The following is a 14,180-nucleotide window of genomic DNA, read 5'->3' on the forward strand; positions in this document are numbered from 1 at the left end:
AAAGGAAAGCAAGTATGCTTTAATTTACATATTTTCCATATTATTTAAATTTAGATAGTTTATTCAATTTATTTGTTTATACATACATGTATATAAGGAAAAAGTAAAAGAGAAAAGATATTGTACATATTCATATAATAAATTTATCTGTATATGTATATAAAGAAACAAAAATATTTTCTTGTTCAATTTTATAAGATTTAATGTTACAAAAATGGATACATTTTATAATACATATTTAATATAATTATTTATGTAATATTAAATAATGGAGAAGATATGTATTTCACAGTAATATTTGGACCATTGAGTATATTATTTTGTACAATATACACGCCACAATAATTGATTATTCTTACCAAGATTTAGTATTTGGTTAAATACAGCTAGAATAGAGATTATAAATAAATATCGGATAAAATACTTAAAAATAAAAAATTGATGATACAAATTTACCTGTCGTATCGCGAATAATCAAATGATTTCCAATAATTGGAAATGCTTTTGGACCAGAGATCCCTTTGATCTTATTAATCACGTTTAATTTATTTAAAAAGTATTCTGCTATTCCATAGTATAGTCCAAATAAAATTGTTAGAATAATAATTAATATTATAGTGAAATACATGATGAATTGTATCAATAAGAATATATATAAGCAACTTAAATATAATGAAAATAATCTTATAATCGTAATAATAATTGTTAAAATTTACAGATAATCTGATAGCATCGCACAACGACTCCTACTATACTTCTATTCTAACAGAAAGTGAGGATGGAAAAGAAAGCATAAAATACTTTTATAAGTAATTAAATAATTATTCCCTATTACTTATATTATATAATAACACATTAAAGCCCGTAGTCATAGTACTACGATTTATCTCGACTGTAACTTAAAGGCGGGAGTCGTAGTACAACGATTTATCTCGATTGTAGCTTAAAGGCGGTCGCCGCGTTAGCTAGCATACTTTCGTCAAGATCCCCCGCCTTTAATGTGATAATATAGGTAATTATTCCCTCTTAAATTCTTTTCTTTTTCAACAGTCTCGTAACAATTTCTTCTAAATTTTTTATATTAATCATTACAATATTCTCTATATTAATCCCTATACTTTCAGTAATATGCATAATTCTTCTACTTGTGCCATTCGACTTGTCATTATTTACAGATTTTACTATATTACTAATACTTTTCACATATGATACATCTCACTAGGCAGAGGCCTTAATAAACTAATTTACTAAGGAGCTTCGGCTTTCGCGAGATCTTGTGCCTTTTCGGCCGTTACCTGTCTGGGCAGTTCTTTTGGCTCGGGATCGGCACCAAACAGAGTGTCGAAGCGACGTTGCAAGCGCTCTCTTACTTAGACGCCAAGGCTCGGCGGGTGGGGTCTTGGTGAGCCGCAAGTATGGTCGGTCGGGCAGGGAAGACGACGGAGATTTCTAAGGCTGGATAATTTCCTTGAATTTTCTAGACCATGTGTTTTACATTAACTTAAATACTTCAGCATTTTTACAGACAGTTTAGAACACTCTCGGGTATTGTTTCGCTCCCTACGTGCGTAATTGATTGTACCGGACCGTCCCATGTACCTACGTATTAAGCGCACATGCGTTTTTAGAATTTATGTTTTTCCTGTAAGATTTATATGCTCCATGCGTTCAATATTCAGGTAAAATTGTTTTATTTGTTTACATTAGTTACAATATTTCGTGTATATATAATAAGTCTAACCTATGAATTATTGTACTTACTAGAATGTATGCCCTTCGTACTTAACATATGTTTGCAATGTCGGAATAAATGACATTATAAAGGTCGATCACCGTGTCTCAATTAAAGCTAAATAATGTTTTAAATTTAATTTAATTTTTTACAGGTTTTCGTCGTGCGACGTAAGTATATATTAAATTTATCAACTATGTTATATCCTTTATTCTTGCCCAAACTCTCAAAATCTGTACTGTCTATATCTTTCATATCCCTTGATTTTCCTCTAATTATTTCTTCCAGAGCTCTTCACATTTTCGTAAGGTTTTCTCTATTATTATCTATCATACTTTCGTAACATTTCTTCTTCTTTTCTCTGATTAACTTAACCACTGCATTTCTTTCTTATATCTCAATTATGACTAATGAATAAACTTGTCTTGTTAATGTATAAAGGATATTATTTTAGTTATTATATCCAACAAATGTATCATTAATATAACTATGGTATACGAAATCACCGAGATTTTAAGTATATTACCTAATTTAGGTATATTATCAATGTACACGTGTATTTGTTATATTAATTGAACAATCCTTTTTATACATACTGTTATTATTTCTCATACTTATAATAATATAATTATTATTCATATAAACAATTATTTTTAATATACAAGTTTATTACATAATATTTGTCATGAATTAATATAGCAAATTGTTACGTTCATAACAAACGATATATGTAATTATAAATTGAAGTAGAAATATATATTAAAGTATAAGAAATGAATGAAAAATTTATTGTATAAAAACCTTGTCGGTTTAATAAAGGACCAAATGAAGAACAGTTTATTCTAGGAAGGAGTTATAAATGTATATAATATATATTATTTTCTCTTCGTATATATAATCGAGAAAAAAGGAATCAACGTTGAGAAATAGAATTAGTCAAGAATCACCGAAGGAAAATTCAAATAAAAATAATGAATATATATATAGCAAATTTATGTTTTTAATCTTTTTTTATATTAATAATAGATCATTTTTTAAGGTTGAAGAACAAAAGCCAAATGTACTTCTGGACATTTTATTCGAATGATTGCATGAAGGAGGAAAACATTCGGAACAAGGTATTCGAGATGAAATCAATACTATCGCTATTGATATAAGACATATTTATTATTTAGTTAAAATAAAATTTATAGAATAAAATCAGAGAAAAGTATCTATGTCTATTCAAGGAAGGGACATTTCATCTTCTAAAATTTACTTTGTACTTTTAACGCTTGCTATATTCTTTGATATCGAAAGTATATATTTATTTTATTATTTGTCATTGACCATGAAAATTACTTTCATTTTAACTATTTATCATCTTTTTCACATTTTTGATCACAAAAAAAAAGTACACGAGGAATTGTATCAAATTTACGACTTGAGGAATCCGAAACATGTTCTAATAACACATGATGATATTAAAAATATGAATATTGCGGAAGGAGTAATTAGAAAAATGATAATTTTTATATTTTCTTATTGTTAATAATATTATTATACTATTTAATAGTAATATTTATTTACTAATTAAATCAAGTGATAAAAAATTGGACTATAGTAAAAGGAAATTCTATTTCCTAACCATTACTATTCGCGATCTGAATAAGTTTCTATCGGATATGTTTCCACAAAATTTTTATCATTTAGCTACGAAAAAAGAAATTGCATAGATAATTATATATTCTTATATATTATTGAAGTATCGTTCCATAAAGTTACAGAACAAAAAGCATTTCCAATTGATTTTATTTTCTAGGTCAAGAATTCACTATTCTAGAGATGATAATAATAATTTCTATGCTGGTAAAAATGACTATAATTAAAATAGATTGGCCAATAGGAATTGAATAAGTAGAAGTAAATTTGAATGTCACGTTAAAAGCACCAATAAAACGACGACGAAATGAATGACACGATTGTTATCCTTGGTTTTACTGATTGCGGAAAATCTACTTTGATGATTTTTCGTTTATCTATCTTAGAAAAGAGAACTCAAGAGGAAGAATTTGGTAAGAATATTAGGTTGATATTTCTGCATGATTTTTTTAAAAAGGCTAATATTTGTTCTTAAAAAATAGTTTTTCTGATTTATAGGGCTCACTGTACCTTGGATATGCCGATTCTAAAGACATGTTGATCGTTTATTTTGACAAAGTTTATGGGACGTCAAATTAAAAAAGTAAGCAAATGGATAATTGCCGAATTGTATTTTCAATTGTCTAAAAAAGAAATGAATTAAGGAGTCCGTTGAAGATTCAATTCATTTACCGTGTATGATACGTGCAATCGTTAGGAACAACATAAGAACAAGTTTTATTATATGGTACAGCTAACTAGTCCTACAATGGCAACTATACTCACGGAAATAGTATGAAGAATAAGATATGTTTCTGATTTCTTCTGAGAAAAGTTTCTATTTATTATCTAATGTTTCTCTTTGTTCAGAGTTGTTTTATGATCAGACACCTTCGTGATGATGAAAATTATAATTAAGAAAAAATTTGCATACTTTTTTAAATCTATCATTTTGTTCATTCTTCCAAGTTTAGAGTAATGCTTTATATTTTTTCAGTAAGTTATATTTTCATATATTTTTTATAGACTACAACTCATATTTTTTAACATGTATAATTAGCATTTGAAAAAAATTTATTTGAAAAAAATTTATATTATATTATGTTGTTCATATGATTTTTAGCGATTTGTTAAATATTACATATAATCAGTTTCGTTTTATATTAGATAATTAAGAAATAATAATCTTTTTTGCAAATTACCTATAATTCTTCAAACAAATATTGGTTTTTACGCCTGTTATTAGGCATTACTCCATACTTTTGTAATACAATATTATGATGAATAGTTAATAGCATAATTCCCCTAAATGTCACAAAGATGAGCATTTTGGTTATTATCGCTTAAAGACATAAACACATACACACATATTTCTGAAGTATATAAAAGAATACAGGAAACAATTTTCCATGGAACAAAATAAAGTAAATATCGGAAAAAGATAAAAAAAATTTTATATAGTAAACCACTGGATCTTGCAACCAAAATTTTTTATAATTTTTAAGAACATCTTTTCACACGTATTTTACATATATGGATAAATACATATTTGTGAAGTATGCATGTAATGATACAAAAAAGAAATTTTTCGTGTAACGAAAAGGAAAAACTAAATAGAAGAAGAACAAAAAGATTCATGCGTTGCATACTCCAATATGACAAATTCTAAAACAGTATTTTTCTAATCGTTTACACCCTTGGATTTTTTTCTATGCGAATATTTAAAATCCAGAATATATGTCACCCAACAATCTTTCGAAGTCGAAGCATACCGTCAAATTATACCTGATGAGTTGCAAAATTTTCGATGTAACACTGAGCAAAAACTATATTACTGCAGAAGAAGGATTTGAACATTTTGACCATTTAATAAAATAAAAGTTGTTTTCAACTAGAAACTTAAAAGCGCATTTCTTCGGTAATTATGGCAGTTAACCCAAAGTAAATGAATCTATTTAAGACGTGTTCTCCTCGAAGACAAAAATTATCTTGATCTGGCATTATTTGAAAGTGTCATTAGATTTCGTAATAAATCTAGTGAACATTTTTCGTTTGGACACTCTGTATACGTATGTATTTTACATAGTATAACCGATATCTTTCCGTTTTTATCATTTTGTTTTTGTTCTTGCATTCGCACCCTTGTATTTGATCTATTTCTATTATTAAATTATTTTATCGAAATAAATATTGATGAGTATTGACCTAAATATATAATGCATGTGTTGATAGAATTAATAAAATGACATAAATTAGTTACCATGGATGCTTACAATTTGTAATAAAACTTTACATGTGCGATTGATCATCACTCCGATTTTTGTAAGAAAGAGAAAGAACAAGTAAGTTAGTAATATTATTAAAATAGTGAACAGGAAAAGATTTATTATTATTTAATTCTGTTGTCTCCTCTTGTAATACGTAGAAATAGGTATGATAATTTATATATATACATAACTTATTTTCTCTTACAGTTCCTGTCTCCCTCTAGATATATTTTTACTAAGATAGACATTTTAGAAAATGTATTCTTTCTTAATTTCCGTTAATAATTTGTCATTACTTATATAATGAAAATTATTATCAGATTAAGTATACGAGTAAAATATATTCAGATAAAAGTATACGAGCTGAACCAAATTTACAACCCGAGCGATCTAAAACATGTTCCAATAACATATGATGATATTAGAAATATGATTCTTTTGGAACCCATGATAAAGGAAACGTTACGTCCTTTTCCCGCAGGCTCCGCCATTGTTCGGAAAATAACGCAAGATATAAAGTGACAAACATATAAAATCAACCTATGAAATAATTTTAATAAATTAATATATTAATAATTTTAATATATTAATAAGTTTTTATATGTTTCATCCTTAATACAATATAATAATATATTATATAAAAATAATATTTATTTTGTACTTGAGCGGCGCCGATACGGCGTTCGGCTAATTTGAAGTATCAACACGAGCGACGCTGCTACGGTCTTTTGTAACTTGATCTACTTATTTATGATGTGCGATAAGATATTCCTCTCGGAAATATTTTCGTGGTCTAGGCTCGGCTTTAATTTTTAGCCAAATCTTAGCTTAGTTTAGTTAGTCTCATCATAGCGTTTGCTTGAAACAGTCTTGGCAGTGGATATAGCAATTGAAAAGTTCTTGAGCCCTTAAAATATATATAAAGCTCAGATAAGCTCAAGTGTGGACGAAACTTAATTTTGCCGCTTTGGATGAAGAAATTACATTGATTCACGACGGATTACGCCACTAAACGAGCGAATCCAGTGGAGAAGATGATGAGGAACTAAGAGGTGCGAGAGGACGAAAAATTAGAATTATAGAGAGCGAAAGTGAAGTGGAACTGCGAAAGATGCAAGGAGTTCAAAATAGGTACTTTGCAGGGAGTACAAAAAAGTGCCGGATCAAGTTAATAAAGACCGCAGCAGCGTCGCTCGAGTTGACACTTCAAATGAGCCGGGCGCCGTATCGGGTTAATTGCGACCAGTGATTCTATAACACTGATGTAAATATCTTGCATGCAAATCGATCGTTAGCGCAGACCACAGTGCGACAAAAGTGAACTTAAAAATAAAACACCTTTTTAAATTCCTTGAGAATTCAATATATAACAACGGGTTGTTATCTCTATTCAAAGGGAACTCGGCTTGTGAGGACGTGAATAAGAACAGGCATAATTTTTGATTGATTTATTATATAAAATTGCATGAGATCCTTGTGTAAAGTTTTTTTACAGTTACTAGATTGTACGATTAATAATTTACATCTGCTATAGATCTGTCATCACGTACAGAATTTATTAAGTATACAAACATAATATATTAATAATGTATTTATTACATTTATATATATTATACAATTTAATTCTTTTTTCAAATTTTAGTCTTACAGGTCTGGCCGGCTTTAACATAACATTAATTTTTATCAGAATTTCTTCAACTATTACTAACCGATTTATTTTAATGATATAACTTATTAACAATGGAAATTATTATCTTTACTTCTAGCATTGCGATTTATTGACTTTAGAATATAACATCCATGGTACATGCGGCTTCTACAATTTATGGCATATAATTTGTATAATATATAAATATAAATATAAGAAATAAATGTAAACTATGATAGCGATCAGAATCAGTATTAGTCCACTTGCAACTTCTAAGCGCTCTTGGACTAGATGATGTTCGTTGGCCATTACTCTAAACAAATATACACGTGTATGGCAGGTGTGAAAGAGAGAAAAGCACGATTATATGACATATAAAACACTAGGCATTAGTGTGAGAGAGCACATCGGTTGTTCTACTTTAGCAATATCGAATATCAAGTGTCAAGCGAATGAACAGATGATAGTCTGTTTGGTCGATGGCAATATAAATAAAATGAAACCTTTTCACGGTTGAACTATATGGCGTTGAACGTGTAATTAAAAAATAATGTTTCATAGGTACGTTAGGCACTTCTCCTACCATATACAAATATCTTCATTTCTTGTACTATAAGTAGATAACGTTTTGATGTGTCAAGATATTGATAGTGGGGGCTTTGGCGATAAACGTGATGATATCGCTGATATCATACATTATTTGGACTTGCTGCATTATCGTTAATGCATACTGATTATCCATTGAATAAAGTAAATCCGATTTATTGTTTACCACAATATGTAGTAGATCGTTTAGAACTGAGAATAACACGAGTGGACAGAAGATTCCATACGTATATACATAACACAATTTAAAAATAAATTTAAATTATAAAATATTTAATTATATTATATTTATGTATTATAAATCATAATGGAATATGGAATATAATATTTCATGTACGATATTATCTTTTATACTTCCTATGGAATAACAAATTTTATTCAAAGAAAGGAGAAATGAAGTAGATTATTAATAATATGTTGCAGGAGTTTATATCATGAATGATCACAATATTTTTCCGATTTTGGTTAACAAAGACTTATTCGAAGGATAAAGTTATTCTACACGAGGTTGTTTTATTAGATTTTTGGAAAATGTTTTATCATTTGCAAAAATCATGTATAATAATAAATAACTTTCAAAAACAGGTTTATTATGCTTGTCTATATCTTTCATATGCATGCAACATTTATTTGGGATTGATTGTTTCTATAATTAATTGAATAGATTTAAGCATATATTATTTCAGTAGTTTAAAATAATGTATTATTAACTCCTACGAACACTACAATAGTTTTCTACAAATATCAAATAATTGTACCTGGTTGATAGAAAATTATTATTATTTTATCCTATTATCTGCTCAAACAATAAAACGATGAAAATTAAACAAAACCTACTGTAACAGATATTTCTCACGTCTAATAAAAGAGATATCTTAATATCGAATGATGACAAAACAAAAATCTACAAGGCTTTATAGTATAAAGGAATCTATGTTATCGAAGATTACCAAAGAGATACTTCGGTATAGATTGGTGGTTAAATAGAAATCTACTTTGCTGACTATTGATGAAGTAAAAATATAATTAACTGTTAGTTAATAACAAAGAGCTCTGTACATGAACATAGTACAAAAGAAGATTTCTTTGTTGTTGACTGATACATTATCATCAATCGATAACGAATAACTTTTTTAACATTGCTCTATTATAAAAAAAATATAGAAAGAAATCTACTAGAATCGGTAAACAGTAATCTTTGTTAAATATCCCTGGTAAAAAGGGTAAGACATAGATTGACATAAATTGTCGATGAACGGCAGACATTTAATTAGAAACATTTTAGGGCCATTAGAAATGGCCAGTGATGACGGCCGATTTGCACAGAGGATATCTTCGTCTCATCCTAAGAAGTCGGTATGAATGTTCTAATGACAGTTCCTTATAATTAATAGAGATAAAAGAATCAATAAAAATATATGATTTGTTTTTTAAATTCTTTATTCAAATTTTTCCAGTTATCAATGTTATATTTTTTAACAATGTGTTCTGAATAATAAAAGAAGCTATCGAATAAAGCAATCGGAAAAAGGAATCAATTATGCGTAGAGCAAGAAAAGGTGGCAAAGCAAAAAGAGAATGGTGAATGATAGGAGATGGGTCTGAAAGAAGGCGACAGAGAGAGAGAGATGAAATAAGAGAAAGAAAGAGTAACATGTATATGTGATTATTACATATGAATTATCGTACGTATTTACGTAATGATCAATAATTGAAGCAAATTATGTCGAAATATTTTTTTTATATCAATTATTTATATCGATTCGACGCATTACACATGGTAACTCAACAGGATTATGCGATAATGAATATTTTTCTGTTTATTGTTCTAATAATATTGTTAACTTACACGTCCTTTTCCTTTCTCTCAAAATCGCACAATAAAATTTTATTAGAAATCGTAAACATTCAGGACGACTAATTTATCTCACTTTAATAATCCTATCGATGCTTTATATATTATATATTGTATTAACGTTGATACAAATTATTAACATAAAATACTTTTAATAACAGAAAAAGTTCATATATAAGCACACAAAGATAAGAAGAAAAACAAAATGATAAAAATGGAAAGATATCAGTCACCATATTTAACCTACATATATATCCAAATGAAGAGTATTCATCAAGATTATTATGAAATTTAATGACTTTTTCAGAAAACGTCAAATCTAGTTAACATTGTCTTCGAGGAGAATAGGTCCTTATCATAAATGCATTTTTCTTTAGGCATATTCCCTAAGGAGATGACAACCGACTCAAAAATCTTAAACGGCAAAAGGGGCCGGGAGGCATATCATTTGAAACGCCTTTTTATTCTTTTTACAACGGTATCATTTTTTCCATTTTAAATCGATAGTTGTTGAAAAAATGCAATTTTAATTTTCTGGTTAATAACAACTTTTATTTTATTAAATGTTAAAAAGGTTCAAACGTAATTAATAAAACTAGTTCTTATTTTGTTTCTAATGACTGGACGAATCATACATGTTAAATAATTGATTCAGCTGACTCTTTAATTCATTCCTCCTTCAGACATTCGAGAATACAATCCGGTAATCATCTATCCGTTTTCTTCTTTTAACTCGACTACACGTAAATTTTGTCGAAATAAACAATCGGCATATCCTTCGAAAAAAAAATATCCAGTTCGCTAATGAAAATTGTCTCGCCATTTAATGCTATAAACATTAGATTCAGTGATCGAGCTTTTGTTCATAATATAATAAGTATTTAGTTAATGAAAAATCTGAAATCAGTATTGCAATAAATTTAATCACTTATTCGTTCCAACCGTTCAAATTATCGCCAAATAAAAATCTCAAATAAGCCACTGCTTTGGTTTACGCTTCTTACTATCGTTATTATAAATATCACTCTCTAGAATCTTCGATGATGCTTTAGCATCTGGATTTTTTGTTCTTTTTCATAAAAAGCTTGGAAACTGGAAGTACAAAAACTTTAATTGACGGATCCCTAAGATGATTATTTTGTTTTTCAGGCATCCTCATATTTATACTATTCAACGATACATTTACTTACCAAAGCGTCTATCGCTAAATTCGACCATTGAATAGATAAACGTACGTGTGAAGATAGATTGCTATAGCAAGATTAATACAAAAACGTGGTCCGCATCTTATTCTTCTTTCATCAACGATCGTTCTACCACCATGAAACAAACCAATTTCCATATTCAATTAGCAGAAAATATGTTCCGCATGATTGATGAAACAAAACTCCATGACAATGAACCAACATGAGCTTTCTTACCATTGGTTTCCACAAAATTTTCAGTCTCCATTCTTCTTAAGTATTATTTGTAATAAACTACTTTTCTCCTCCTTCACGACTGTTATTAGACTAGCAGATTCGATAGATAAATTTACTCTCTTTCATCTATACATATTTACTGCAGCTATATTCTTCGATATCCCTTCAGATGATCTCTTGAATAGTTCTCTTGTCTTTCTCAATCTTTACGTGCATAATGAATCTTTCGGATGAGAAACCATCGACTAACTGACGAATACATATTATCGAATGATATTCTTGATTTCTAAGATGTTTTTCTTTCCTATTTTTATACAAATAACATCCGTTCTTATCCAATAAAAATCCAGTAATCATGGAGGATGGAACGATGTTGAAGCATGATCTTATCGTGGCAACATTCTCGTTGAGGGTCTAGTAATAACCTGCGAGAACATAAGTCAGAATCGAGATGAAAACACAAACTCTTGGTACATACCAATTGAAAGCCAGTCCAATCTATTACACAATGAAATATTCCTTTATTGCGTTCATTTCCTTAGTATAGTAATAATCCAGTGCATAATGATACATTTCTGGATCGACGTCAACATCTTTCATTCTTAAATGAAATAATTTCAACGGTTGGCCAATTCTGAAACGTTGCATATTACGTACAGTCATACATTGACATAATTTGAAAATAAAGATAAGATACACTTTTGATGCAAATATTTCACTTAATAATAATAATAAAGTCAGTATCATCTTATATTTTCTTATTAAGAATAAATGAAAAAACTTGCGTTTAACAAAAGCAATAAAAGAATTATTTATTTGTCGGAATATTTATTAAATTCTATTTCGTTTGCTAATGAACTATATACCAATAATAGAATATTAACGGGATACTTCTTTCAAAACATTTTGTCAACTCTCTGCAGGATTGTGACTCAGATTCGTTATTATTCTTTCTAAAAATCTTTTAACCTTCCCTCCTTTTAATATACCAAGTAAAAACGTCTTACTGAATATCTGTTTGAAATGTGTTTTGGAAATAAAAGAAATAAAATAAAAAGAAATACGAACCTTAAAAATCTATCTCACCTTTCACAACGTGCCTGACTGCGGCGACAACTATGAACAAAATATCAACTACAAATGAAAGTGGTGATGACTGTTCCCACCATGCGTCTGTCCAATAATTGTATAAGCTTGCATTGGTTATAACATATCAATGAGTTTCGGTTGGTATAGAATAGGTGATGTTAGTAGGCTGTGACCTCACACTTTTCAATCTCTTAAATGTAGATCTTTTTTAGATGGTCGCTTTTAGGTGGTTTCGTAGCGATCCGAATTAGATATAACGTTGGTACGCATTTGTTCCGCAATTGCATAAAGAATAATAAATATAATTGTTATAATTAGTATATAAATATAGGTTAAAAAATAAGATTTTGTAGAATATTTTGCTAAAAATAAATAGTGAAAACTTATATATTATATTATTTTAATATAAATTAAAACATGAATTCATTTCCACTCTACCTTCGAGCGTATTTTTCACGTGATTTTCTTTTCATGACTATTCCACTCTATACTATTTCAACTATTACTTCTATTGTTCTGTTGTACAACTATTACTACTACTACTAGTAGTATTAATACTCTATTACTTATTATAAATATACTAGTAGTAGTAGTAGTCTATTACTGATTATAATTCAATAATAATAAATACGTATTTAAGTATTACATACATTATGTTTATTTTATATTATAATAGTAAAAGCACTGGTGGTACTTTGCTATTTGAAAATCTCAGATTAAACGTCCTAAGCATGTTGTGTTTCTAAAATATGCGCGGAATTACGAATCGGAAGATAACAAACTTTACGGGAATAAACAATTTTGGACAGAGGACACATGTGATAAGTGTAAGTATATTCTTTTACTTTTCCTTCTTTTTATTATTCTTCCTATTATTATATTGTTATATTATGTGTTATTATAGTAATAGTAGTAGTAATAGTAATTACTCCTACAGAGAAATTCATAAAAAATAATGTGAAAACGAACTCGTATTTTGAACTTTAACCTACTACTAATTATTATTATTGGAAAATCAATCGAAAATCAATCGGCAACATAGATCAAATCAACTATCAGTGGAGGAGATAAATATAAAATATTGGATAGTAACGTCTTATTAAAGTATCAAATAAAAAAATCAAAGAATAAATTAGTCGTTTATTTTCTTTTACATTGATACAACAAAAAAAGAAAAAGAAACAACGGAATCATTCAGCCTCAGAGAATCTACGATTTCAGAATTATTAATCTAGATGTTTGTCAATGTATTACATATTGCTTATAAAAACTCTACGATTTAGTTTATAAAATATAAAAGGAACTACAAAATTTTCTAAAATTTAACAATATCTTAAAAATTCAGATCCATTGACATGAACGATTGAACACGCATTTCCTCATTTTCGCCGTAAAGTCACTTGTCGAAAGTTCATGAAAATGTCCTTTGTTTCTCCATAAGAACATCGTGAAACACATTTCTTAGCGTTCAAAAAATCTTAGCATCATCAGTTTATGCAAATAAACAAGCGAGCTATCGTTTACTAAACCGAAACAAATCATTTCAGTGTAGATATGAAAATCAGTCGTGGAGGTACCAACTTCTCTTTTGGCGCAGATTTCACAGGGAGGACAGTATACAAAACTTTTTCTTTTCAAAAAATGTCGAAATAGCAATTCAACAATTTTTAAACAAAGCATATTTCTTAATTAAAGCCCCATTTTGGAAATGAAGGTTTTATCTAGGACCTCACTGTTTGAAATTTTTGAAAAAGCTTTATATTTCTGCATAAACTATTCTAGAAAGAACATCATTTTTTAACACAATTTTTTTCATAGAAAATAAAGCTTTTGGAAAATTTCGAAAAAGTGTGTTCTATACCTAAACATTCTTCTTTAAAATGAGATCTTCTCTATCTAAATCGGTCAAAAAATACGTTTGTTTTCATTGTTTGCGTAAAGC

The 14,180-nt window shown here is 28.5% G+C and overlaps 1 protein-coding gene and 1 long non-coding RNA gene across 2 annotated transcripts in view; one reads left to right on the forward strand and one right to left on the reverse strand.

Annotated features, from left to right (window-relative positions):
• The window catches only part of LOC124428285 (cytochrome P450 4C1-like), a 61,259-nt gene that overhangs the window by 18,238 nt on the left and 28,841 nt on the right, over positions 1-14,180 (forward strand). The window lies entirely within an intron of this gene.
• On the reverse strand, positions 10,372-12,394 carry LOC124428289. The gene is made up of 4 exons (XR_006943123.1): positions 12,218-12,394; positions 11,628-11,783; positions 11,150-11,574; positions 10,372-11,041 (listed from the first exon to the last, which is right to left on the reverse strand). It is a non-coding gene; the product is annotated as an uncharacterized LOC124428289 (long non-coding RNA).

Source organism: Vespa crabro, chromosome 12 (assembly GCF_910589235.1).
Source record: "Vespa crabro chromosome 12, iyVesCrab1.2, whole genome shotgun sequence".
In the NCBI taxonomy this organism is placed as follows: domain Eukaryota; kingdom Metazoa; phylum Arthropoda; class Insecta; order Hymenoptera; family Vespidae; genus Vespa; species Vespa crabro.